At 44.1% G+C, this 14,487-nt stretch overlaps 1 long non-coding RNA gene and 1 pseudogene across 1 annotated transcript; both read right to left on the bottom strand.

The window, feature by feature from the left end:
• Positions 1-498: 498 nt before the first annotated feature.
• On the bottom strand, positions 499-1,524 carry LOC137210622 (uncharacterized). The gene is made up of 2 exons (XR_010936644.1): positions 1,256-1,524; positions 499-699 (listed from the first exon to the last, which is right to left on the bottom strand). It is a non-coding gene; the product is annotated as an uncharacterized lncRNA (long non-coding RNA).
• Positions 1,525-13,083: 11,559 nt separating this feature from the next.
• LOC137210623 (EF-hand domain-containing protein D1 pseudogene) lies at positions 13,084-14,218 on the bottom strand (annotated as a pseudogene).
• Positions 14,219-14,487: the final 269 nt, after the last annotated feature.

Here is a 14,487-nt window from a genome sequence, read left to right on the forward strand (position 1 = left end):
AGGTGGATGGACCTAGACTCTGTCATACAGAGTGAAGTAAGTCAGAAAGAGAAAAGCAAATACCGTATGTTAACACATATATATGGAATCTTAAAAAAAAAAAGGTTCTGAAGAACCTAGGGGCAGGAGGACAGGACTAAAGGCACAGACATGGAGAATGGACTTGAGGACACGAGGAGGAGGAAGGGTGAGCTGGGACGAAGTGAGAGAGTGGCATGGACATATATATACTACCAAATATAAAATAGATAGCTAGTGGGAAGCAGCCACATAGCACAGGGAGATCAGCTCGGTGCTTTGTGATCACCTAGATGGGTGGGATAGGGAGGGTGGGAGGGAGACTCAAGAGGGAGGAGATATTGGGATATATGTACATGTACAGCTGATTCACTTTGTTATAAAGCAGAAACTAACACACCATTGTAAAGCAATTATACCCCAATAAAAATGTTAAATAAATAAAGTGTTTGCTTTTATTCACTGTACTGTCAAGCTGGGTATCATTACAAACACATTTATTCATCAGTAGAAGCCACAATTCTCATCTGACACTTTAAATGCCTCATCTCCCCTGAGATGCGTATCACACTCGATGCAAAATGCCTGCCACAGCGCTCCCAGTGTCAGAGCTCTTGGTGAAATGGCAGTATGAGAACCAGTGCACCCATGCCCTCAGAATACTCCAGAGCAGACGATACCCTGCAATGAAAGTTCATACGAAATCAGCATGACTTAATTACATTCATCACACCGAAAATCTAATTCTATGCCAATGATACATGGCACTTGGAGCTTATTTTACAAACATTACCTAATTAATCTCAAAACATCCCTGAGAGGCAAGACATAATGACATATGAGCTGACAATCTAATTATGTCTAATTATTTATAAGATTTCCCCCTGCCAAGAGGTTTCTATCGCCAGTTCAGAGAAGTGGGCTTGCTACATGCTCAAATCAGGTGTGGAAATCAATTATCACTTATTCCATCCAAAATTGTCTTGCTATAAAGCACCCACATTTCCTTTTAGAACAGATCAACCTGTACCATTTTCCATTGGAAAGGCTCATGGAAACTCCAAAGCCCCCAAGCAATCTAGTGTTGAACTCATAGTTCTGTACCTTAAATGACATTCTTTGCTCACTTTTTACCCACGAGCAATTTTGATTATTATCCCAATTGCTTTGACCAGCTTTGCTCTACTGTCCTCTTTTTCCCCCCCACAGTATCTTTTTCTCCTGTAAAGATACTCACAGACACTGGCCCTATCATCGAGACAGTTTTCTTGCCTCCAAATTCTGTCATCAGAAAGCTGCCTTCTCTGTGCTTTTGTTCCTGTTGCCTCGCTGACTTGAACGCTCTCGGGTTTCCTCAAGTTCTCTGCATTCCCTTATTTCCATTCGACTTGAAATTAGGCAACTTTGTTCCATCAGATAATTACACATCAGCTTCTAAATTTTCTCTTGAGCAGCAAGTTGGGCCTTGAAAGTGAATGCCATATGTTTAAAAACATTGCTAGAAGACATATTGTGAAGGGGAATGTTACTGTTTGTGGGAAAAAAAAGATTATACAAGTATGCTTAAAAATACACCTCAGGAATGTTATTTATTTAAATAACAATTCTTATGAGGGCTGTATTAAAATTCTCCAGAGACAGAGAGATTTATTTTTAAGGAATTGGCTCACATGACTGTGGGGGATGGTAAATCCAAACTCTGCAGGGTAGGCTGGCAGGCTGGAAATTCCCCCAGGAATCGATCTTGTAGTTTTGAGGCTGAAAGCTGAATTCCCTCTCCTTGGGGGGAACCTCAGTCTTTGCTCTTTAGGCCTTCAAATGATTGAATGAGGCCCGTCCACATTAAGGAGGATTATCTGTTTTACTCAAGTCTACTTATTTAAATGTTAATCACATCTAAAAAAATACATAACAGCAACATCTAGAATGGTGTTTGACCAAACAACTGGGCACCATAGCCTAGCCAAGGTGACACATATAATTAACCTCACAAGGTCCTACCTTGTTTAAGAAAGCTTTTTTTTTTTTTTTTAACTTTTGACTGCGTTGGGTCTTCGTTGCTGTGCATGGGTTTTCTCTAGTTGTGGCGAGTGGGGGCTACTCTTCATTGCGGTGCACGGGCTCTAGGCGCGTGAGCTTCAGTAATTGTGGTACGTGAGCTCAGTAGTTGTGGCTCATGGGCTCTAGGGCGCAGGCTCAGTAGTTGTGGTTCATGGGTTTAGTCACTCCACATCATGTGGGATCTTCCCGGACCAGGGCTTGAACCCCTGTCCCCTGCATTGGCAGGCAGATTCTTAAACACTGTGCCACCAGGGGAGTCCTAAGAAAGCATTTAAAGCAACTGTATTTTTCATCTTTGTAATCTTACTGGCTAACAAAGTACCTCCTATACTAGGTGTTCACTAACTATTCAGTGGTGAAATAAATGAATGTGTATTAGACTTGTGTTTCCAATAAAATTGTAAACTTGAGCGACAATATTTCCCTTGCATTTTCTGTAACTATGGCAATCACATAACTCAAATTTTCCAGGGTAGTATTGATTTCAAATGCTCTGTCCCATTGTCACACCATGTGTCCTAATTTTAAATTGTAGAAAACATGGTGACCATAATTCTAACAAGTAGTTTCATGCTGAACACAGTACTTAAACCTCACTAAATACTTAACTGATTGAAATGGAATTTCCAGCCAGTGGACATTTTGTTTAAAATATGACAAAATACAACTGGGGGAAATTATCATTTCTCTTCTCATTTATTCCTGAGACACGAAATGCAATCTGGTTCTTGTATTTTAAATTTTCCAGTTCTCAGGGTGTGGTTATAATGAATTGCTGAGCCAGTATGAAGTAAGATACTTGGTAATCAGGGCAAGTTTAAACAGTGTTGAACATTTTTTTAGGGTGAGTGACCATCCAGGTAATGTATCCAGGAAAGGCCTTGAATAGAAAAGGAGGGACACTATTAGACAAATAAAAATCCCTGTTTCTGGATTCTCTATGCAAGTAATAAAACCTTGAGATTCCAGGAGGAAAGTTGCTGAATTTCTTTAAGATAGAAGAAGACAGAATCAAAAATAAATAAAACATTAAGAATTGTCTTTCTTTTTTCCAGTAAAAATTACTTAAGGCTTTTCTGGACTGCAGAAATTATTTTCCTACATTATAATCTGATGTGAGCTTTAAAACTGCTGGTTTGTTCCAAAACGATATCTCAAAGGAGTATAAGTTATACCACATGGAGTTTAGATAGCCTTGGTGAAAATTTAAAGCTATCATAGAAAGATGAGTGATGAATTCAAGGAAGCCAGAAAGTGCTTGAACCAAAAGCTTTTAGCTATTCAGTCAAAAAATTAGCAAAATTTAGTGACAGCTTGGGTACGGGGGGTGAAGATATGGAAGAGACAAAAGATGTCTTAGCTGTGGTAGGAGACTAGAATTATGCTAATCTCATTGTGAGAGACGGAGAAATTAAGACAGAACCAGTTTGGAATATTTAGTAGAGGAATGAAGGTGATGAGTAATTTTGAGCATGTTGATTTTAAGTGAAACGTGGAGCTACACTGTAAACAGCTAGAAATACAGTTTAAGAAAGTAGGTGAGAAATCAGAACCAAAGCTGAGGTTTCCAGGATCTTTACTATAGAATTTAAATAAAGTCCAAACTATTGACTATGCCTTCTCTATATCTACCCTAGCCAAAGATGTACTTTTCCTGGACTCGAGCTGAATGGGGTGATTTACAGACCCCCTACTTGGTCTTTGCACCTTCTGGGACATGTGATTACTCTTTCCTCACCTATCTGGAATGCTCTTTTCCTTTCCACAGCCCCAAACACCCCAATAACTCACACTCCAACTTCAACTCAACCTTTAGGTCTTACTTTATCTTTTCTGGATGTATGCCCAGTAGTGGGATTGCTGGGTCATACGGTAGTTCTATTTTTAGTTTTTTAAGGAACCTCCATACTGTTCTCCATCGTGGCTGTACCAATTTACATTCCCACCAACAGTGCAAGAAGGTTCCCTTTTCTCCACACTTGAGGTCTTACTTTAGATGTTTCTTCCCTGACTGCCCCCTTACACACACACACACACACACACACACACACACACACACACACACACTCCTGTGTTAGGTTAGTTGCCCTTCTATGAGCTTTCAGGGTATTTAGTATTAATCTCCCTCACTACTCTGTGTTATAAGATCCTGCTTACTGATCCGTCCATTCAACTCGAGTTTAAGGTTCCCAAGGGCGGGCACTGAATCTTTCCTGCTCATGGTTACATTCCTAACTCCATTATACATAGTAGGTACTCAAAAATTGAATGAACAAATGAATTTTCAGAGAAGGTTGAATGTGGACAACATCACAGTAGATAAACTCCAAAAGCTTGTCTGAAAAATAGGTTGATAGTTGATATTTGATGATAGTTGATACTTCAAGTAACAAGCTTGAAGTGCCTTGAAAAATTAATTCCTGTGGCATACTTGTATCTTGTGGAATGGATGTTAAGGTTATGGTGTTGTATTCTGATGTGATTTTTCTGGTAAGACATGTAAGGCTAAAGCACACCCATGTGGGTGGTGGACGTGTCTTCTAAGAAGCCTGAAGCCTTTCTCCAGGGCAGCCACCTGGAAAAGAACTGGGTCCTCGAACAGGAAGTAGAACTGAGGAGTGGGCTTGAGGGTGGTGGAAGGAGAGGCTTCATCTCGCTTAATCTGGACTTCGCCTCCTAATACAGCAGCCGTTAGATGTATGTGGCTATTGAGCCCTTGAACCATGCTGTCTGAATTGAGATGTGCAAGTGTAAAATCCATACCAGATTTTAAACTTAGTATGAAACAATTAAATATTTAATTAATATTTTTCTATTGACTATGTGGTGAAATGATAATATTTTGGATATAGTGGGTTCAATACCTTATTAAAATTAATTTCATTAATTTCTTTTTACCTTCTTCACATGGCTACTAAGGTTTTTTAAATTCCATGTGTGGCTCGACTTACAGTCCTTTGGGACAGTGCTGGTCTAGACTTAAGAGAAGATCTAGACATCTCTGAACGTCCTCTTGGGTGGAGCCATTAAGGCAGCGGATGGGATAGGCCTGAAAGCTTGGCAGCTAAGCCTTGTGTTGTAAAAGTAGGATGACTTACGAGAATCTCTGTCTTGTTTCCACCATAAGGAAAGGCTTCTTGCCGGTGCCTGCTACTCGTTGGGCTCTGTGCTAGGCACTGGAGCTTCAGGATAAACCGGATGGACATGGCCCTTGCTATCTGGCCACATGATTCAGTCCTCTCCCCAGTCAGGAGATTTTCCTTCCACTCCTGCTCTCCTTGGAGGAAAGCCAGTGGAGGAGGGAAGCATGACATTTGTTATTTTTATTTTTGTTTGTTACTGTGATTAAATTTGTTGAATGCTTACTCTGTAGGCGGGCTAAGCACTTTTGATGCCTTGTCTCGCTGAATGTTCATTAATAATCCTACAAAGCAGGAACTATTATTATTCCCATAAAGAGGAAGAAACTGAGGCTTGGGGAAGTAAAATTAACTTGCCCAAGGACACACAAAAGGGACAAAGCGCAGAGTGAAATTCAGATCTGCCTGGCACCAGTGTCCCACTGCTAACCACTATACATCACCTCATTTCCTCACAAATACACAGGTAACAGTCACCCTGATGGCTTCAGTTTGTGGAGATTTACTATGTGCAGGCACTAGCCTCAGCAGCTGATGCTTACATATTTAATCCTCACAATAATCCTAAGGAATGTGCTTCTTGTTGTTATTGCTATTCCTATCGTACAAAAAAGAAAACTGAATCTCAGAAAAGTGAAGTAACCTGTCCAAGATCACATAGCAACTAAATTAGGGCATTATTTGAATCTTAGTTCTCCTACATTTAAAGTTCTCTAAATATTCCATCTCTCTAAATTACCCATAAAAGATATTTTTAAAAATGTGGCTGGTAGGTAAAAGCCAACCCTCTTTGATTAGAGACTGTCAGACATCTCAAGACATTTTAGGGAGAGGGATTAGTCCCTTCTAGTCCCTTCTAAAGCTGCTCTCTCTTCCCCTAAGCAGACAGGAAAAAAAAAAAAACATATAATCCAAAAAAGATAAAAATTTGATATAATCCAAAAAAGATAAAAATTCTCCTAGACTCCTCCTTCAGAGTTGGAAACATTCTGCATGATCATCTGGTCCAAATCTCTCATTTCACAGATGAGAAAATCAGGTTCACAGAGGTCAAATGACTTGCCCAAGGTCATGCAGCTGGTTAGTGGCAGAGCAGAACTGGAGCGCGTGTGGTTTCTCACAGAACATGACTCTCTCCACAACCCACACTGCCTCCTGAGGACAAAGGAAGGCCTGGGGGAAATTCAGGGGTGGTGCAGGGCTGCCCTAGTGGCGGCAGGAAGCAAAGTTTACATTGTCTCCTAGCTCACGCAGTTTCTATCATGTCCCCAAAGCACTCACGAAGAACCTACAGTGCTGTGGACCCAGATACACAGGACTAACAGTATAAAACCAGCACGAACTGCGCACAGGAAAACAAGCTGAGGCTTTTGCTTTAATTGCTTTTCTTTCTTTTGATCATGTGCAAATCCAGGAGAAGGGCTTTTCAGAGGACGTGTGCGTAACTCAGTGGTAGAGCAGTGACGCTTGACCATCTGGGCAGGTCTAGGAAGGCGTGTTTGGGAGGCGATGCCTCCAGGAGATGCAGACTGGAGGCTCCATGCTGATCCTGGAAAACTTCACACACAGTCAAAAAATTTTAATGAGCAAGCTGGGCCTAAAGCTGTTCCTGGGTGCTGCGCTTCAGGCGTCCAGCCGTTCAGTGGCACAGGTGCCGCCAAGCCGCCGCGCACTGTCTGTCCCCGCACATACTTGCACTCTCCACTTGCACCCGGCATTCTGTATTCCTGTCATAGTCTTTCTCCTTCCCGACACTTATTTTGGTCACACTCTTTCCTCAGGCCCTACCCAAGGTTCCCAACCTCCTTGAAGCTATTCCAGACCATGGTCAGCCTGCTAATCGTTCCTTTTTCTGGAATCTAAGATGAATATCCTCCTTCATTTAGCACTTAGTTATCTAGTTCATGCTTGATTTGTACTTCTTTGTGTACATGTTCTGTCTCCTAAACTGGAATTTAGCCACTCAAAACAAGGGATAATACACTACCAAACGTAAGGTAGATAGCTAGTGGGAAGCAGCCGCATAGCACAGGGAGATCAGCTCGGTGCTTTGTGACCGCCTGGAGGGGTGGGATAGGGAGGGTGGGAGGGAGGGAGACGCAAGAGGGAGGGGATATGGGGATATATGTATACATATAGCTGATTCACTTTGTTATAAAGCAGAAACTAACATACCATTGTAGACCAATTATACTCCAATAAAGATGTAAAAAAAAAAAAAACAAAAGAAAAACAAGGGACAGATCTAGTTTCCCCTGCAAATTCCAAATTCCTTCCTGGTACAGAGCCATATAAGCATCAGGCACTCAAGAAACCTTGGATGTTGATGACTGTGATGATGATAATGATGCTGGAGGAGGAGAGGAGGACAAAGCTAGAGAAGAAATTCTATTCCGGTAGAAAGCTCACAGAAACCTACAAAACAAATTGGATTACTATAGAGATCAAACTCCAGGCCAAAGGAAAATGGTAGAAATCATCAAATTTATGTCTGTGAACCTTCTGCCTGCCGCATTTGCCATATCTGGCTTCACAGGCCATTTTATTAGTATTAAGAACAACACGGGGCTATCTTTCTTATTCCCTTCCTTGAGGAGCCCACTATGATGGCTAACTTCATGTGTCAACTTGACTGGGCCATGGATGCCCAGGCATTTGGTCAAATATTATTTTGAGTGTTTCTGGGTGAGATTAGCATTTGAATCGGTAAACTAAGTAGAGTAGATTGCACTCCCTAATGTAGGTGGGCCTCATCCAATCAGTAGAACAAAAGGCTGAATAAGAGAGAATTCCTACCCACTCCACCACACCACTGCTGAGCTGGGACATCAGTTTTTTCCTGTCTTCAAACTTGAACTGCAACATCAACTCTTCTCGTGGTAAGATCTGAGGGACAGTTTTGCATGTTCCACCTCCACTGGCCCCAATTCTTATTCCTTTGACATAAATACTCCTTTGGGTTAAGACATCACATTGCCAGGGGTCTATTTAGAAAGCAAATAACCACAAAAGATCTATTACTTTAATATCTTGACATGGATTCTTTCCCAGATGAAAGTAGAGAGCAAAAGACTGAGACATAAGATGGTACAATTTAAGATGAGGCAGAGGGAGAGATGCTGCGGGACTGTCTGGGGAGGACAGTGGGACACAGCCTAGGGAAGTTGTACACAGTCAGATGTCAGTAAACGCAGGAGGGACAGGGTGCAGATGGAGGACAGAGGATGGGAGGGGCCAAGGAAGGGGTCTTGAAAGGAGTCAAGGAAAGGTCAGGCTCCTCCAAAGGGGTGGGCACTGGATGAACATTCTGTCAATTGGACACTAGTGTTACAGCAACTGGCTCTGTACCTGTTGCTCCAGGCCAGAGACCAGAGACTCTTATCAGCTCTCTCCTCCCTTGGCCTCTCCCACCTCCTCATGATTTCTCACTAAACTCTGCTGTTTTAAACTTCTTGTTGCTTGGATCATGTCTTCACGTCTGATTCCCAAAGATGCAATTCTGCCACAGGCCCTGAGGGTCCCACCAGGACTGTGCTCCACCTTCCAGCCTGGTCCCACCCTCGAGGGACCTCTCCCATTTCGAGAATCGAGTCCCTCTAATGTGGATGATCCCAACACTCCCTCTCCTAAGCCTCCTGTGGCTTCAAAGTGATGCACAATTAGGTAAAACTCCTGGCTCTCCCTTAACAGACTTCTAACCTGCTCCTATCTAAGGCCCTTTTTAGTTACAACTAACATTCCTATAGCGGATGAGAGTTTACTGAAATATTATTGTTACCTATAATCTGGCTGTCATCCCAACACTCAACTGAAACTGCTCAGGCAAAGATCACCAATGACTTTTATTGGTCGTTATTGCCAAAACCAAGAAACACATTTCATTTATTGCCTTGGTGTCCTCTTTGCTGCTGATGGCATTATTCAACATACCCTCATTTTTGTTACTCTCTCCTGCCTAAGTTTTCATGGCACTATTATCTGCTGGTTCTCCACAACATGCTTTTGTCTCCTCAGCATCCCTTTTCCTTACCTTGGTAACTGCCCCACCTCCCTGAATAGAATGAGCACATGACCCAGCTTGGCCAATCATAATATCAAATCTCTTTGTCCTCAGTGATTGGTCCAGAGATGGGTCACATGTCCCAAATCAGGCCAATCAGTTTTTCACTAGGATTTTCTGAATGAAGCTGGTTGGGAGTACCCTTAATCAATCAGTTTTGCCGTGTAACAAATACTCTCAAAATCTCAGTGGCTTATAACAACCGGTATTTATTTTCTTGTGCGTGCGTCTACAGGACAGAAGTGGCAAGGATTGGCTTCAGATATGCTTCACAGGTTTCTTTATTCTCTCTGGACCAGTGGCTACTGGGGACATACTCTTCTCAGGAAGGAGCACAGGAGCACAGAGCAAGCAGAAATATGTGATACCTCTTAAAGTCTTGGCCCAGAACTGTCACATTGTCCCTCTGTCCACATTTCCAAAGCAAGTCATTTGGCCACACCCAACATCACTGGGAAGATGCCTCTGGTGGGAGCAACTGCAGTCACTCAGCAACGGGAGGGACTATGTTATGCAAATATCCCTGCATGGAGGGGCGTGAAGAACTGAGAACAATAACCAATCTGCCACAGTCCCTTTACCTTTCTGAACCCAGGCTCTAAAGATGGACGCTGGGAGCTGCTGTGGCCCTACCCCCCACCATGTGAAGCTGATCGGAGGATGAAGCCCATATCCAAAAAATCAAGTCCCTAGATCCAGTGGTCTGGCTCCATCCCTGCCTTCCCAGATTTTAGTTATGAATTATTGAATTTCCCTTTGAATTGGGATTCTATCATTCACATGACAAGAGGCCTAGAAAATATAGTCTCTTCCCTCTTGAGTGGTCCTTTTTGACCTTGTGCTCTGCACTCAGCTCTTCTCTTTCTAGAACAGGGGTCGGCAAACTATAGCTCATGGGCAAAATCTGGCTGGCCATCTGTTTTTGTACGTAGTTTTATTGGAACACATCCACATGCATTTACTTATGTATCGTCTGTGGCTGCTTTCACACTACAATATCGGAGTTGAATAGTTATGATAGTGACCATACAGTCTACAAAACCTAAAATATTTACTACCCGGCCCTTTACAGAAAAATTGTGCTGAGCCCTACCCCCAAAGATGGAGGCCACGTGCTCTTCCAGCCAGTCTCATCCACCTGCAAGCTGGGGACTCCCAAATCTATTTCCCTGGCCCTGGCCTCACCCTGCATCTTGGGATAATTCTGCACACCCTTTTCTGCTCAGATGCCCTGCAAGCACCTCAAATTCAATAAGTATCGAACTTAAACTGAACTCATCCTTTCCCCCTAAACCAGTTCCTCTTTCCAATTCCCATCAGTAATGGTGCTGGCTTTGCACCCAGCAGCCCAAGCTAGATTATTCCTTCTGCCTTCCTTCCCTGCCCCATCAACAGGTTGTGCTGGTTTTACTTCTAAACTTTTCTTAAACTCTCTCTCCTTCTCTCCAGCTTTCCTCATATATCCTCACTTGAGCCATTGCAGTCTTCTCATTTGTCTCTTTATCTCTGTTTTCCACCTGTCCCTCCAGCAGGGGATCCTTTACAGACCCAATCTTGTCCTGCAGCTCCCTTATCTAAAGTACTCAATGACTCCCATTAAGAGTCAAGTCCGGGACTTCCCTGGTGGAGCAGTGGTTAAGAATCCGCTAGCCAATGCAGGGTACGCGGGTTCGAGCCCTAGTCTGGGAAGATCCCACATGCCGCGGAGCAACTAAGCCCATGCGCCACAACTACTGAGCCTGCGCTCTAGAGCCCACAAGCCACAACTACTGAAGCCTGCGCGCCTAGAGCCCGTGCTCCACAACAAGAGAAGCCACCGCAATGAGAAGCCCGCGCGCACCAACAAAGACCCAATGCAGCCAAAAATAAATAAATTAATTTTTTAAAAAAAGAGTCAAGTCCAACTTTGACAACCCAACTGGCAAAATCCTCAATTTCCTGGCCCTCCCAGTCTCTCTATCCTTATTTTAGAGTATATCTCATCTCACCCAAGACTAATGTAAAAACATACAAACTATGCTGTTTCTTGCCTCTGACCTTTGTTTATGCTGTTCCAGCCCTGTTCACCCCCTACCTCTGTCTTTCATTTGGCTAACTCATCCTTCAGGATTCGCGACAGACATCACCTCCCTCTAGGTAGCCATCTCAGGCTTGCGCCTGTCTTCCTGAGCTGAGCTGAGTGCATCTTCTTTGCTCTCTCCTAGCTCTCAGGCAGAAGTTAACGTGAGTTTACCAGTTTACCTGCCTATCCGCTCACTACGATGCAATCTCCTAGGGACAGAGCCCATGTTTCATTTATCCTTGTGTCTTTGGCTCCTGCACAAAGTAAATGTTCGGTGAACTGAACTGAACTATAAGATTTTTCACTCATATTACCTGTCACTGAAAGTTTGCAACAGACTTTGAGATAAATATGATTATTTTCACTTTATGAATTAGGAAACTGAATCTCAGAGAATTTGTCCAAAGCCATGTAGCTGAGAAAGAGCAGAAGACTGAACTTGAATCTAGGTCTATGGACCTTGAAATTTTGGAAACTCTGACCACAAAACCGTGCTTTTATTCCTGAATTAGTCTTTTGTATTAGTTATAAAATATATAATAGTACAAAAGTTATGCCATATTACACATAAATTCATATCTTTAAGAATAATAATACAATGAATGCCCATGTAGTCCATTGCCCAGTTTAGGAAATAGAACTTTGCCAATACCATTGAACCACTATCCAAATTTTGTGTTTATCATTCCCTTGCTTTTCTTTAGATTTTCTCACGTATGGATGTCCTCAAACAATGTATTGTATTCCAACATGTAAATGTATCAAAGTTCATTTGTCCACTACTCCTGTTGATGGATGCTCGAGCTGTTTCCAGGTTTGTTTGTTTGTTTACTTGTTTTTACAAAGAGTGCTGTTATCCTTGTACAATTCTGCTATCCACATACAGAAGTTTCTCTGGGATATAGTCATAAGAGTGAAATTCATATGTGCACCTTCATCTTTACCAAACAATGTCAGACTATTTCCAATGTCTATAGCATCAGCAATGAATAGTAGTTTCTGATGCTACACATCTTTACCAACATTTGGTGGTACAAAAAGATGTTTTCTTTTTGTAGAGACAGCAGTTAAAAAAGAGAAGAAATCGGGCTTCCCTGGTGGCGCAGTGGTTGAGAGTCCGTCTGCCGATGCAGGGGACACGGGTTCGTGCCCCAGTCCGGGAAGATCCCACATGCCGCGGAGCGGTTGGGCCCGTGAGCCATGGCCGCTGAGCCTGCCTGTCCGGAGCCTGTGCTCCGCAACGGGAGAGGCCACAACAGCGAGAGGCCCGCGTACCGCAAAATAAAAAAAAAAAAAAAAGAGAGAGAAGAAATAAATACGATGTTAGAAATTATTTTATAAAATACAACAAACCCCTGATATTTGTGAGAAATCCCAAGAACTCATAACATATAAAAATTTATGCTGAGAAACAGCTTCACCTCAGCACCTTAGAGCAGATGTTGGAAACTGGCTAGATGGTGAAGAGGGTCATGACTTTTGGGATTTTGGAAGGCTCTGGATTTGTCACTTGGGAATGTCAGGGGTCTACTGTAATATAATTTGCATGTAGTCAGAGTTAACGGGAATTCTTCTACTCATTAATATTACTTATAATCATTCTTACAGTTAAGTAGCACAGTATTTAGGGGTAGGAAAAAAAGGCTGAAGTGGGAAGAAGAATGAAAAGGATAGATCTAGGGGGAATGCTAAGAGGACAGGAGAAAGGTGACGGGAAGGAACAGAATCTCCTATCTTTTCACTATTTTGTGTCATCTCAGCAGCATGCCCTTCCTCCTATTGGAGAGCGGACAGGCAGTGGTTGAGCCTGGCCTGGCTTAAACCTCAGCGTCATCAAAGGACAGAAGATGCAAAAGCACCTGGCAGGATCAGGCTAAGAATGAGTACAGGGAAGTTGGATGGGAAACAAAGGAGAGAGGGGCATGACAGGAAGAGTCACAGAAAAGGATTACGCAAGAAAATGGGCAACATTAACATCATAGGCCTCCAGGGACTATCTCCTCTGAGAACCACCAAAGAAAGAAGTATCTGTGCAAATTAACACAGCAGACCACTCTTTGATGTGGAGGGGGAAAGATAAAAGGAAGAAGTAAAGGTTGCCAAGTAGAGGCACATTCCGGCTACGGAGAAGGACAAAGGAAGGCGAGCAGGAGAGGGACTTGAGGGGGGCAGTTGGACCTTCTGGGAGAGGCTCCCAAATGAAGGCGAGAGCTGCCCCCCGCCACACCGATGAGGTTAAGGAGTTTGCACCGGGGGGTGGTTGTGGAGGCTTGTTGGGGCAAAGGTTCAGCAGGGGCGAGGGTGCCCGGCCAGCTCTCCCCGGGGCATCTGTGAGGCACAGCTGTGGACACAGGTCCAGCTCAGCCCAACTATGTACTGAAAGTGGCCTTGAGTTCCCGGAAGGCTGCCTGGTGGAGCTTCCTCTTGTCTTCTGCCCGCTTCCACTCATCTTGCTCTTTTAGCTCCGCTTCAGACTTACTGGCAGAGGACAAGGCTTGGACCTTGGCTTCAAAGAAGTCCTTGGCACCTTTGACGCCCTCCAGGGCAACATCGATCTCAGAAAGCTTCACCAGTGCCACCAGCCCACTGTCCTCCCGTAGTTCCCCTGCTGCGGCCTTGTGGAATATTAGCAGGAGCTCACGGAAGCTGAGTTTGCCATCAAAGTCCCCGGGCACCTCCTTGATCATTCTCTTCAGGCCCAGGTGGGTCTGGGGGCCCCCAGCTTCTCCCTCACCAGCTTCAGCTCCATCAGGTCGATGAAGCCATCCCTTCCGGCATCGTACAGTTTGAACATGCTCTCCAGGTCCTTGATGAGGCGGTGGCTGAACTCCGGGAACTCGGAGTAGAGGTGGAAGACCTTGCAGCGGCGGGGTCGCGCCGCGCCCTCGTTGACGTCCAGCCGTCGGTTCAGCTGTGCGCTCAGCTCGGCGTGGGCTCTGGCCGTGGGCGCCCAGGCAGACGCCCGCGGCTGGGGCTCGGGGACTGGGGCGGCTCGGGGCACAGGCTGGAGCCCGCCGTCCACCTCCTCCCACTTCAGTCACTGCTGCAGCTTGCTCGCTAGCTCCTCGCTGGCCACGGTGGATGCGGGGACGCGGGGACTGGGCGGACAGCGCGCTCTTCGCCAACGAGCGACTCTGTGACACTTC

Source organism: Pseudorca crassidens, chromosome 17 (assembly GCF_039906515.1).
Source record: "Pseudorca crassidens isolate mPseCra1 chromosome 17, mPseCra1.hap1, whole genome shotgun sequence".
NCBI classification, from domain to species: Eukaryota; Metazoa; Chordata; class Mammalia; order Artiodactyla; family Delphinidae; genus Pseudorca; species Pseudorca crassidens.